This window comes from Cavia porcellus, unplaced genomic scaffold, assembly GCF_034190915.1.
Source record: "Cavia porcellus strain 051 isolate PalLab524CR breed Dunkin Hartley unplaced genomic scaffold, mCavPor4.1 scaffold_19, whole genome shotgun sequence".
In the NCBI taxonomy this organism is placed as follows: Eukaryota; Metazoa; Chordata; class Mammalia; order Rodentia; family Caviidae; genus Cavia; species Cavia porcellus.
This window is the reverse complement of record NW_026947502.1, coordinates 937,750-951,483: the sequence shown is the minus strand read 5'-3', so window position 1 is coordinate 951,483 and position 13,734 is coordinate 937,750. Positions and strand designations below refer to the sequence as shown.

At 40.4% G+C, this 13,734-nt stretch overlaps 1 protein-coding gene across 6 annotated transcripts in view; it reads left to right on the top strand.

Moving 5' to 3' along the window:
* The first annotated feature begins 2,522 nt into the window (after nt 1-2,522).
* Nucleotides 2,523-13,734, top strand: part of Cnot6 (CCR4-NOT transcription complex subunit 6) — a 67,312-nt gene continuing 56,100 nt past the window's right edge. For 4 of the 6 annotated variants that reach the window (XM_063230441.1, XM_063230438.1, XM_063230437.1 and 1 more), the window contains exon 1: nt 2,523-2,656. The gene's annotated coding sequence lies outside the window, so the exon portion shown is untranslated. The remainder of the gene's footprint in view (nt 2,657-13,734) is intronic. The other 2 variants (XM_063230439.1, XM_063230436.1) reach the window with 1 other exon arrangement.

The following is a 13,734-nucleotide window of genomic DNA, read 5'->3' as shown; positions in this document are numbered from 1 at the left end:
AGAATACATCCAATGGAAATGAAAAACCAACGGTATTTATTGATAGAAAACTGCTCAAGGCATCCCTGCTGACAAAAACGTGGCACCAACAGAAATGTGGTTCTGGGACAAGAAGAAAGTAAAAATCACAGCACAGCACACAGATAAATCAAGCTTTCAGATTTTAAAAGAAGTGGACTCCAGCCTGGGTGCCTCTCAGTGGGTCTCTAGGTAAAATTGACAAGAATGGTTCATAGGGTACTAAGTCACCTCAAGGGCTTTCGATGAGCTCACTCTGATGAAATAACAAGAGATGCAGTCCATGTTTATGAACCTTTAACACAGAAGGGAGAAAAGGTTACCGACAGGCTATGAGATCTAACATGCATGTGCTCTGACCTGAAGCCTCACAGATTTTCTGGGTCTTTACTTTTATTTTCTGTTTCTGCCAAAACAACAAAAGGATTGGCCTTGAAATGCTGACCAAGCTCAAGTGGGTAGAAGGAAATGGTCTCCCAGCTCCCCCTGTGCTACCTATACTATGAACATGTAATTTTGTGATGAGGATTAAATGAATTCATAGATATAAGCCCTTAACATAGTGTGGTGGTTCTTACCAGGGCCATTTACTTAACTCTTGCCTTGAATAGAACATTCTCATCTTTGAGCAGCTTCCAGCCCTTGTTATGATTTAGGTGTAAAATGTCTCCCAAAAGTCTCATGTTTGAAGGTGAGGCCTACCTGGATGGGGCAGGTCACTGGGATTTAAATTGGAAGGCTGTATTCTTGTCCCTGACTCTTCCCCTCTCTCTGCTTCATGATTGCCATCAAAATAGCTTTCCTCAGCCTTGCCCCTCCTCCCTAAAAACCAGCCATGGACAGAGTCCACTGAAACTGAACCAAAACAAACCTCTCCTTCTGAGTTACAGGTATCAGATATTTTTGTTCCAGTAATGTGAAAGTAATTGTTGCAGTTAATTTTGTCTTGTTGCTGAGACAAACCTAACACCCAAAATTAAGAAAGGAAATGTTCATTTAGCTCAGTTTGTGAAGGTTTCAGTCCACAGTCAACTGGCTCCAAGGCAGGATGGTGTGGCAGAGGGGCAATAGTTCATGGTGGCAGAAAACAGCAAAAAGGGAGGAACAAGCAGAAAAGACTCTTTCTGTCCCTTATATTGCATGTAGGCCACACCAACTTGAGCATCGCATTCATACCCGTTATCCCAGCACTGGGATCATGAATCAGTCAGGAACTCCAGAAACCCACTCCCATGACCATGAAGCTTGGGGGGGGATCCAAATACAAACCATAACAGCGACTAATATACCCCTCAATTCTTTTATTACATTGATAATTCTCCTGTTCCCACTCCATTTCCCACGTCTAGCGTAAGACAGAATTCAGCGAGAGGTGTCCTCCTTGTTTGCTGTTGTTAGTACATGGCCCAGATTCACTCTCATTTCTTCAGAGTTGATTTTCCAGGAAGGAGCCTGTAGTGCATAACAGTTCACCAGCTAGATGGGTGGGCAGCTGCTTCTTTTTCTTCGCACCATACCCTTGTGTGCACATTTCTAATGATTTGAATAGTCTGGTGTTACTCTGGCCCCTAGATGGTGAGGTTACTTAGGGAGGGGCCAGGGGCTAATTCATCTCTGCCCAAACTCCCAGTCAACTGTTTCCTGTTGCGAACATCATGGCTCCAATCAGTCCTTCCCCTGCACACCGGCAATCACCGATTTGCCCTGAACGGGACATCTGGATTTTCGAAGGAGTCTGTGATCCGTTCTTAAGACTGGGGAACTCCATCACTAAAAGCTGTCTTTAATTTACTTCACTGATTGACGTTTAGTAGACCTAAAAGGACCATTCATTTATTTTTTTCTGTATAACTGAGGCAGGAAGAAAAATTCATCTGCTCATTCATCTTTTGGCACATGAGGATACTAGCCGAGATTCAAAGTCTGCCAATAGATATGAGTTCCCAGGTGATGGGCACGAGAAGGCCCGAGGGAAAGGAGAGTCATCCGGGGAGTAACAGCCAGGAAAAACACGGAGGAAAGCAGATAAACGTGAACAGCCAGAGTTGAAACCTGAGCTGGATCAAACACCGAGCTCCAGGAGAAAAAGAAAACGCCGGCGACTGAGCCGAAGCGTGAGAAGAGCGGGAAGATCCCGCGTCCGGCGCGACGCCAGCGCCGGGCTGGCCCACTGCTCTCCAGCCGGGGGTCGAGGCTTACGGAGCGTCCCTCCCGAAGGAAGCTGATGGTCGCACCCGGCGGCGCCGACCAATTGGCGGCTGGGATGTTGGAGCAGCGGCGGCGGCCGAGGCGCTCGCTGGCTGGGGACGGCCGCCGCCATGATGCTTGTTTGCTTTCAATGAAAACGAGGGGGGCGCGGAGGAGGCGTCGGCGTCGGTGGCTGCGGCGTCGGCGGCGCGGGGGCGAAGCGGCGGCGGGCGCAGCGCCGAGGGCTAGGCCGGGGGCAGAGAGGGCGTGAGGGCGGAGCGGCGGCCGCCCGGGCCGCGGAGGCGGTGGCGCAGGGAGCGGGAACAAAGAGCAGCGGCTGAGGCGGACTGGTATGGTGGTTCCACAGGTCTGGCCCCGCTGCGCTCACAGGGAGGAGGCGGCGGCAGCGGCGGCGGCGGCGGAGGAGGAGGAAGGCGGCACGGTGAGCGAGGTGAGCCAGGCGGCCGGGGCCGCAGTGCCGTGGGCCCCGAGGCGGCGGTGCCCCGGACTCCGCTCGCGCCCGCCGGTCGCGGCAACTTTAGTTCAGTTCGGTGGGCGGTGGTCGGCTGCTCCCCGCCCCCACGCGCGCCGCTGCCGCTCGCTCTCCCGCTCGCGCCCCCGCCCGAGCCCGCGGGGCGCGCTGATTGACGGCGGGCGGGGCGGGGCGGGGCGGGACCGCGGCAACTTCGGAGAAGTGGTGGTGCGGCGGCGCGCGGAGTGTGGCTCCGGCCGGGCGCAGGGCAGACCTCCCCCAAGATATAGGTGGGGTTCCGTTCAGGGCCGGTGTGTGGGGGCACAGGACGCGGTGGGCTGCAGATGTAGAGGTCGCGTAGCACCCGAGGAGGAGATTGAGTTCAGGGTTACGCGCTGAGGACTCGGGGATGGTGCTGTTTACTTGAGCTAGTTTTGTACAGTAACCCGAATCACATCTTGCCTTTCGGTTTTTCAGCACGTTACTGCTTTCTTCGGGAACTTAAATTTTCCTTTCCTCCTTTCCTCGTTTACTTTGTCGAGAGACCCTGCTAATCTACACCTCTGACCAGCCTTCTTTAACTGTTCCGGCGGATGACCACATTGTGAATAGTCACCGTCTCTGACCTTCTTGGATTTGCTGTTACAATGTTCGGCTGACATTGTTGGTGTATTCTCCCTGAGTTTGAGTTTCTGTACTGACTGTTTTCCAGGTGGATTGCTTCATTATTACTACTGCTGAATGTTTGCCTACATGTGTCTGTGAATTTAACTTTGGAGAGGAAGAGAGTGAATCGGTGAAAAATAAAATAGTGTGTAGTTTCACAGTACGGTAATTTTATTTACTACCATGCCGAGACAAGTTTTGTAGGCTGTAGAAACTGTTGTGGCCATTAGCATCAAACAGTTTTGAAGACTTTTTTGATAATTGCTGTGAAGACAGTTGTCAGACTTCAAAATGAGATGACTTAGAATAAATTTTAAAGTTAACATTTTTAGACCAGATCGGAGAACAGCTGCTCAAAAGGAAACATTCAAAAAGCAAAAAGTTCCTTGCCCAAGGTACTACAGTTACGAGGGAAAGGATCAGGGTTTTTGTGTGCAAATGAGAGCAGTGAGATTGTTATGAAATTGCTGGAGAAGTGCTCTCCGGGGATGGCAGGATATGTTTTTTTTTTTTTTTTTTTTTTTAATTTAAGAGGAAAAAGAGAAAAACACAAAACAAAACAAAGCAGTGTAAGGTTACATATAATACAGAACTACAAAAAAAGCATAACAGTAAGAAATCACCTGTTAATAGATTACATATTATCATCTTGGAAATAGTTGCTCAAATCACAGTATCAAAGAATACAAAGTAGACATTCAAACAGAGAGACTACAAACAGCTGTGTTCAATGATCCAAAAACATTAATATAGTATATGTTTTAATGGATAGAAGTTACTTAAGGTAGTCCTGTCTGGTCACTTCTCAGGTGAATAGTATATTTAATGAAGTGACAAAAAAATCAAATATTTGACAAAAGATGGAAGATTTTCTTGTGAGGCTGAAGATTCTGAAAGTCATTCTTAAGATAATTTCAGATATGTCTTGTTTAACGAAGATAATAGCTAGAGAAGCTCTGTTTGAATGCCTGTTCAATTTGTAGGTGCTTTTGTGTTTCTTCAGTTTTGTTGACAACATAAAACTACAATTGTTGGGAAATTTCTGACTATATCTTATGAACAAAGATGAGTTTTGATTGTAGAACTCTGGCCTCATTACAAATGAAGACATTGTAGGATTTTGCCCACTGTACTTAAAATTTGTAAGTGTACATTTTGGCTAATATTTAGACTTGCACTGTATCTGTTTTATTTTAGTCTTATTTAAAGCATACAATTTTTCCTTTTAGTGAAAGAGAAAAGGATAATACTTTACCTAAGGCACCACAGAGTAAATTGATTAAGGCAGCTCACTGCATATTCTCTGAGTCTTGGGAGGTGAGGGATCAGAGTGGTCACAGTTGTAACCTGCTCTTACATGCAGTGTTCACTGTTTGGAAAGCTGTGGTTAAGACATGTTATCTAAGAATGTGTGTTTTCCTAGAGATAAGACTTGAATTTGTGTGTGTAAAATGCTGTATACACTTGTGTTGTGATTGGCACTTTATGTATCTGGAAAAGAAAGTTTCAAATCTCCTAGCTTTTACAAAACTTTTACTAATTTACTTTTTTCTTGAACTTTACCTGCTTCTCATTTCAAGGAAGTAGCCATCTTGCAACAAAATGTGCTTAATAAAATACTAGGTGAACTTAAGAAATGCTAAGTAAGATATAGTACTGTCTACATGGCCTATATGCTATAGAGTACAGTGGAATGTACCGTACTTTTTGATTTGAACAAGTAAGAGGGTTAGGGTTATCCATCTAAGATGGATGCTTATGTAGGCTATCTTAATCCATCTCTGGGCTTCATCTCTCTCACCTTTCTTTTATCCATTTACATTTAGTTAGTTATATGTGGCGTATGCAACCACTGTGATGGACCCTGAGAATTCAAAGATGAATCTACTCAAGTTTCTGTTTCCTTGCAGGCGTACTAGTTATGGAAGAACAGAAAAAAGAATGCCCAAACTTAAGGAAGGTGTGGAATAAGTTTATAAAAAGTAACACTGAAGAAGAGCTTGCCAAACTGGGGAGAGAACGTTTCAAAAGGAACCACAACTAGAGTTGAACTGAGGTGTCAGTGTTGGGGGAAGGCCAGTGATACGGTGCAGCTGGAGCAGAAGGACTTCGAAAGTGTGAAGTTCATATCATTCTGCTAGTGAAGGAAGGGGCCAAAATATTCTTGGCAGGGGAGCAAAGTGATTTAGTGAGCACTTTGGCATCAAAGTGGAGAAGAGAATACCTAGAGACTGCATATGTACATTTAGATAATAATGAGTTAGTGACTGTTTTATCTTGGATATGGTATCTCTTGGGTCTGTGGTCTCTTTTGTAGAGTGCTCTACCCAACTGTCCCATAATACTGAGCCATTTAAAATTAAAAAGTGAGTATATTTTAGAAGAGGTTAAAAGCAGTTAAAGCAAGTTCTGAAGTGGTACACTTGCAAGTTCAGGTTTGAGAACTTGTCTTCTCATTTAAGCTTAGGCAACCTAAAGAACTGAGCTGGAAAAACATGTTTACCAAAAGTTAGTCACTGAGCTAAGGTTATGACTATTTTGATGGCTTGTTGGGATATGGCCTTTAAACATGAAATTTTGGGTGAAGACATTGTTTTCTCTACAGTATATTACTAGAATTGGAATAGTCAAACTGTATGAAGCCGTTACAGTCAGCTTTGCTGACTGTAGAGCAGGTCATAGTTTCCTAGAAATCCCTGTGCTATGCATAATTGTTTCATAGCAACTGTAGGTCTTAGCAAAAAGTAGAATTGGGGTGCAACACTCATAAAATTTGTCAGTGACACATTATTAAAGTGAGAAACCTGATAAAAATGGTAGCATATTTTTATGTGTGTTAAAATAAGACATTTTTATGTGAATTGACAGTATATACCTGGTTTTATATAAGTTGACAGTAAAGACTTAGTTTGTTTATGTTTTATATAAATTGACAGTAAAGACCTGTTTTGTTTATGTAGATTGCTGTCAGAAGGGTTGCTGTTGTAAGTTACTATGAAATCCTGGAGAGCATTCACAGGAAGTCAGATGGAAAGTTATAATACTAGAAATAAATTGACTGGTTCATGACACAGGGAAATTGATTTGGCTGGTAGGTGTTTTTTTTTTTTTTTTTTTTTTTTTTTTTGTCTTTTTCTTTTTTATCGGTACTGGGGATCGAACTAACGACCACACACTTGCAAGGCAGGTGCTTATGCCACTGACCCCAGCCCCGGCTGGTAGGTGTTTTAAGTGTGTCTGTTTTCTGTATTTCTCTACAGCTCAGTTAGCTGGGTGTAAGTTTTCTGCTTTCATCTAATGTTTTTTTGGTAGACAAAATAGTGCGTAAACAAATTGGGAATTTGTATTATATTATTTCCTAATATATCAATCATGTTAGAACAAGTTTGCATTTTCAAAACAAGAATTATATAGCAGAACTGATTATGCTTGAATACAGTCTCTTAAAATAGTACCATAACTCAGATCCCAAGATATTGTTGAGCAACCCGTGCCTCAGGCACTGGTATAGAAATAGTGATTATCTTGTGGGACTTCTGGTCTTTTTTTCCTATGTGGGGTTGATGATAGTGGTGTAGAGAAAAAGACAAAAAATGAAGCTCTCATGAGATTATGTAGTAATTAGGAATGTATAAAGCATGTTGGGCATGTTTAGAAAGGAGAAATGAATTCTGTTTTGGAAATTTAAGTCTTCTCAGAGTTGTTGGTGAATTGAGTTTTGAAGGACAAATAGGGCTTTGTCAAGCTGAAATAGGGCTTTGTCAAGGGAAAAACCTAGCATATCAAAAGTCAAATTATATGCTGCTTAGACTGGAAGCATACGATGCAAGGATGAGAGGAACAGAACAGATGGTTAGAAGCAGTTTGGGGTTTTCTCTACAAATGTTGGGACTTCAACTTGCCTCTGAGAATCCATTAAGTGTGTAGGTAGATAGAGGTGGGGACCTAGTGTGAGAATCCATCTAGGTCTTTGTGTGAGATCAAGAACCTTGATCTCATGCAAAGACATTACAGCCCATACAGTAACTTTCAAAGACACTACAATTAGAAACAGACTAGTAGTGAGCTATACAAATAGCGAAGAATTGGATATGATTCAGAAGTTGTGTGAAAGTTAATGTGAAATGATGCTGTGTTAACTGTCAGTATGATTGAACTTGTAAAATAGAGGAATAAGAGCAAATTTGGGCAAGCAACTGGTAGAGTTTGAGACTTGGATATTTAGATCAGTAAGTCTAGTATTTGGATGGGAGAATGGTGAGGACTCCTCACTGCTAGTCAGTGTAGTCATTGGAAGTTAGATGTTACTAAGGAAGCACATTTAAACAAAAATCTTGATTTTTGGAGAAAATTGGATCTCCACTGGAAAGTTAGTTTAGAGTTATAGATATGTAGAAGAAAATGAAAGTATGCACATGCAGAACTGTTATATAAGATGGGAATAGGAGCGGTTGTTAGAAAAGTAAAAGGGAGCAGGAAGTGTAGAATATGCTACATCTGCTAAGAGAGGTAAGGATGCCAAGAAAGGAGTTTTCAGGGGTGATAAGTGACCCACAGGGTTAGGTGGTATGAGTGAGGTCTGAACGGGAGTCGATGGAATTCGGCAGCGAGGTGACTATAAGCAGAACACATTTTTATGGTGCAGGGAAGTAGAAGTCAGATTGTAGATTGGGCTGGGGAGCAGAGTAGAGGTTAAGATGAGGGCTATGAACTGCTGTTTGGAAAAAATTTAGAAGAAAAGGAAAGAGAGTAGTTTGAGGAGATGACTGGAATAAAAAGAAGGTAGGCACCTGTTATGTTTTTTTCCTTCTTTAAGTTCAAAACTTAGGAAATTTCTAAAGTAAGTTACATACATATTTTTCAAGCATTTCCCCGACTTATTGGCTAAAATTCCTTTTTATTCGGTCACATGGAATTGTTTTGCTTGTGGAATTGATTTCAAAAAGGAATATTCTTTCTCATTGGAGAATTTATCTGTGAAATCATAGTACTGTGACTTTCAGTCTTTAGTTACTAGAAGATCAAGCTTTATTTTTCATATACCCTTCGCTAGCTTTGTACTTATGCTGTGGTCAATAGCCCAAAGTTCATTTGAATATTTGGTGAATTTTATGTGTAAAATAGAAGCAAAGGAATCATTAAATATAGTAATTTTTTTTCCTGAAATTGTTTGTTACAATCATAAGGAGACTTAACAAATTGGGAAATGGCTGTTGGTACCCAAGAAGCATTACTGTCAGTACAATCTACATTTTTATTAGGTAGATTTTAAGTATGGCATGATTGATATATTAGGATTTTCTGCTAATGAAAGAGCGAACAAAAGAAAATACACCTTTTGAAAATTAAATTAAAATGTTTATTTGATGTCAGCTTACTACTGGAAGGCAAAATTTTTTTCCCCATAAACTTGTGCATAGTTGTAAGTAAACTCTCTTGCATCATAAAATGATGTCTGATGATTTCTTTTATTTATTAGAATTAAATTATTTTGGGAATGAAAATTATGTAGGACATCTGAAGATTTGTCACTTGGTCCCTAGTTTCAGGCAAACTATAGAAACTCAAAGATTAGCAGTTGGTACTTATAGAAAGAAAAAAGTTTATTGATTACTAAGGATGTGATGAGTAGTGTGCTTGACGTATGATTTCTGATGTAATCCTCACACCAAAGTTGTGAGGGTAGATATCACCATTTATACATGGGAAAAGCTGAGCCTTTATGGTGAAGGATAAACAGATCATCGCAGGGTCAGGACTTTATGCAGATCTAGTTTGTATTCTTACTGATAGTGTTCCATTTCTCCCTCTTTCACACTTCCTTATGCTGCAGCTTTGAATGGATCCTTATATATAAAGATCTGGTATAGATTTGGTTATGTGGTGTTGTGGTTACTTGTCTCATTGCTAAGAAAAAATACCTGGTGCCTAAAATTAAGTGATGAAAGCTTGATGTGTTTCAGTTTGTAGAAGTTTCAGTCCTTAGTCAGCTGGCTCCAGCTGAGTGGCATGGCAGACAAACGTCGCACAGGAGAAACTGTGGGTAGAAGGCACCAAAGCAAGCAAGGGACCTTTACAGTTTTTTTCTGTTTCTTTTATACTGTCTAGGCTATCAGGATTAGTGCCAAAACAGTTAGTGGACTAATGCAGTAATCCCACACCCTCAATCCCAGCATCACACACCCTAGATTCAGCACCCTCTGAGAAAGCCCCACCTGTGACCATATGAGGCTTTGGGAGGACCTCTAGACACAAACCATAACATGGGGTGGGGGGACTCGCTTGTGGGCCCACATTTATAACCAGTTACACTAGTGGCCAGTCATGTTGATATATTTATTGGCAGTTTCTTGGTATTTGTGACTATTTTTGGTTACGAAACAAAAACCTCACTAGAGTCCATGTAAGAATATTTTTTTGTGTTGGTCAAAAATTCATTGAAAGTATTTTGCTGCTTTGGAAGTGGCAGTCATACATGGTAGTCAAAAAGTAGTGTGTAACAACTCCCTTGAACACAGCGCCCCTCCCTCACCCTACTCATTTTTCGAAACAGTATCAGTGGCTTTGGAGTAAGATTCTAGTGTTGTTGATGCTTTGTAAAGTCTGTGTTTCACGGAGATTTGTCCTTAGTTTTAGGGGAACAAAAGGACTAATGGAACAAAACTGATTATTAATACATTAAGAACTTCTCAGATGATTTTATACATGGTTTAGCATTGTAAAAGCCAAAATTTCCACTAGGTGGTGGTAGCTGGAATATTATTCATTACAAAACAAGGGTAACTGGATAGAGTTAGCAAACCTGGCAGAAGGTGAGAGAGTGACAGTCATCATGTAGTGCTGAGCCTGTAAACGCCTCAGGCTTATCTTGTGCCAAAGGCAATTTTGTATGCATGGTCTCGTAGTTCTTAGCCTTTTGGTGAGATTTTTGTCACACAAATCACGGTTTTAACTTAGTATCCTAAGTGTTAGAAGGTGGACATTAAAGAGATTTGCAAAAATGTTAGACTATCACTTGTTTCACTTTATTTTACTTGGCTTTTAAGAATAGTTTTCATTAAAATGTTATTTCTTAACATAGATTTGTTATTATTTATTCATAAATATTGTAAAATGTACTAGTTCTGATTTGATTGGTTACTGGTAGCTGTCATCCACATTAAGGAAAACTCTTTGAGGTACTGGTTGCTTTTTAAATGTAAAAGGGCTCAGAGATAGTAGAACTTGAGATCTCCCTGTTGAAGATTTGTAAGTAGAGACTACAGTGAGGAGGTTTTTAGGGGAAGTTATTGCACCTGGGACGTCAACTAGGTCCCAGCAACATAATATTTGGAGAATGAACATGAAATACTGATCTTCTCAGTTGGTGGATTTTGATACCCAGTAGTTTGAGACAGTGATGGACTAGAGTGCTACAGTTTTGGAGCTAGTTTGTACCCGGTTCAGATTCCAGCTGTTAGTATGTGTGACCTTGGGCAAATTGTTTAAATTTTAGGCGTCAGTTTCCTCTTTTATTAAATGGAGTTATCTTCTACCTCCTGTGTTGCTATGAGAATTGAATTGAGACCATAAAACTGTTACTATACAGTAGTTGAAAGCAAAGACTTGAATCAGACTTGGGTTAAAATATTTGTAACACTGTTATTTCTTTGACCTCAGGTAAGTTACTGTCTGGTATTTCTTTCTTTATATAAGGAGAATAATATATCTACTTGTAAGAGTGTTGAGGATTAAGTGAAGTAATGTGTGTAAAGTGCTTGATAGCCTTGATAAGTATGCCTACCTAGTGCAGTGCATGCAGATAGGTGCTTAATATGTTTTTGCCACTACCCTGTTTGTTTGCTCTTATTTTGCCATAACGTGTTAGTAAGATGAAGTTTATAGTTTATCCTCCTGCTGCTTAACTCAGGGTATCCTACAACCAGCGTTTTCCATTCCCTTGTATACTAAAAGGTTTTTTTTTAATGTCTGGTTTCTATGAATTTTGCCTTCAGTATTAGAGGCCCAACTGTTAGTGTTTCATATTCTTGGTAAGATGAGCACTGCTTCTGTTGCTTCTTTTGGCACCCTTAGGAAATGGTTGCTTTTTTATTGTCACAGCTCATTGCCTTAAATTTATATAAACATTCACTGAGTACTCTTTGCTGGGCTCTGGAGATACAAAAATATTTGAAATATAATTGCTTAGCCTTATACTGTGGAAAATGAATTAGGCATATTAAGAAAAATTAAGAGGAGGTTAGTGAACACAACTAGACTTTTTTTTTTAAGGGCTAGCAGAGCTCAGAGCAGGGAACAGTAAACTCCTGAGTTTGAGACAGGTAGGAAAGGAGGGTGTAATGATCTTTTTGAAAGGTATCTGAGTTGATATTGGAAGGATGAGTAGGGGCATTTCAGTAAGAAGCAGTAGCATATGCTAGGACCAGGAGGCTTGTGAGGGGTACGTAGGTATTGGGGAGGATGAGGCTAGTGAGGCATACGGGATAGCACATAACCATACCTTATTTATTTGATAAGCTTGTTTCCTCTGTTTAATTATCTTAAGGCATACAGTTAGTGCTCCATATGTAGAGATTCAACTAGCTGCAGACTGAAAATATTTGAAAATAAATTGCATTTGTACAGACTATTTTCTTGTCCTTATGTCTAAGCATTATAGTAAAACAGCTGTTTACATTGTATTAGGTGTTATGAGTCATCTATGATTCACAATATATGGGAGGATATGCATATGTTCCATGCAAATCCAGTTTTGTTTGTTTTTTCTTCTCATGGGAGGAGCTTGAACACCCTCAACTTTGATATACACTGGGGGTTTAGGAACCAGTTGTCCTGGAACCAGTCCTTTGCAGATATTGGGCCGAGATTCTATTTGAATTGCTTTTTGTGATATGCAGTGCCAGATTTCAAAGTAATTAAGAGGAACAAGATACAGTTTTAGGATCATGAAGTGTACTTTTAGGAAAATCAGTAATAACAGTGTTAAGGTGGAGGAGAGTAGAAGAAAGAACATATATTTGAAATAAGAGCTGGAGGAATTAAGGCAGAAAGTGAGATTGGGAATTAAAATGCGCTAGAAATAGAGGCTGAAATACTTGTCTTAGCTTGTAAAAGTGGGTTAGAATTTTAAGAGACCTGGTGGGTTTGAAGACTTGTACCCTAATTTCATCTTTTAATAAACTGCTTAGATACTTTATTTCTTTCACTAGCATCTTTTTTCTATTCCTTCTATGTAGTTTAAATACATACTTTGTTTTGAGACAGTTGTAGTGCGTTGTACTTCCCATACAGTCGTCACCTGTTACACAGTTAACAGCTGTTTATAATAGTTCCAAAATAGAGTTAGAATTTAAGCTTTGTTTTTGAGGCAAGAGCAGTCATTTTTTGCAGAAGTGATCAGGGTGTTATTTTGTGGTTCATTGTTTTTGTTTTCCATCAGAATGTTAATGTGGATGTTTTAACACTAAGGGCAGCTCCTGAATCAGAGTTATCATTTGTTTAAACCTTTAATAGGCCGCTATGTAGTGGAAACATAGGTGGAAAGAGAAGAAAGCAAATGTGGTAAGTTTGAGGAAAGGATGCAGTGAGAGTAGAAGTACTCTTAACTAAATTGAGATTATAAAAAAGGGTTAGGATTACAGTCTAAAAAAGGCCCAACATTAGACTCATGTCATGTTTTTAATTTGTAGGATTCAGTTAGTATCTTGTTAAAACAGAATGTGAATAATTTACTGAGTATGGTAGATGTGTCAGTGCTTACTACAGAAACAGATTTAATGCAAGATACACAAATACATAAGAATTCACAAGATCACCTGATCCTGTAGTGGCCGCCCACAAAGCCAGGAGTGGAAGAGGTACAGAGGTCTGTCTGCATGCTGGAGATTTGAAGGATCCAGTCAAAGGCCTGGAGCTCACCACAGTGTCCCATGCAAGTCTGCTTCAGGAGGCCAGAGGGTCTGCCATGGAAAGCTGAAGTGTCTGTGCTGGAAGCCAGGAGATGTCCAAGGTGAAGGGGAAGCCTGAGCTTCTCCCAAGAAATGGAAAGAGCCTTCATTGTTTCCTTTTTATATCATACAAGTGGCAAGCCCATTGGTTGCTCTCTCTCATGTTTGGTAAAGCCAGCAAATCTTCAGTAAGTCCTCTCAGACACACCCAGAATTGTGTTGATCTAATTTAGTTAGTCATTTTTAACTCAGTTTGACACAATCATTTAACTACCAGACATAATTTTAATATAAGATTTCAGAATGTTTCCATTTAAAACAAGAGTTTATCAAATTGTATTTATATCACATTCCAGATGCCTTGTGTCTTGATAGAAACAGAATATAATAAATTAGTGTTCATTGTTATCTAAAAATTTCATTGTACCTGTGAAGAAACTGTAT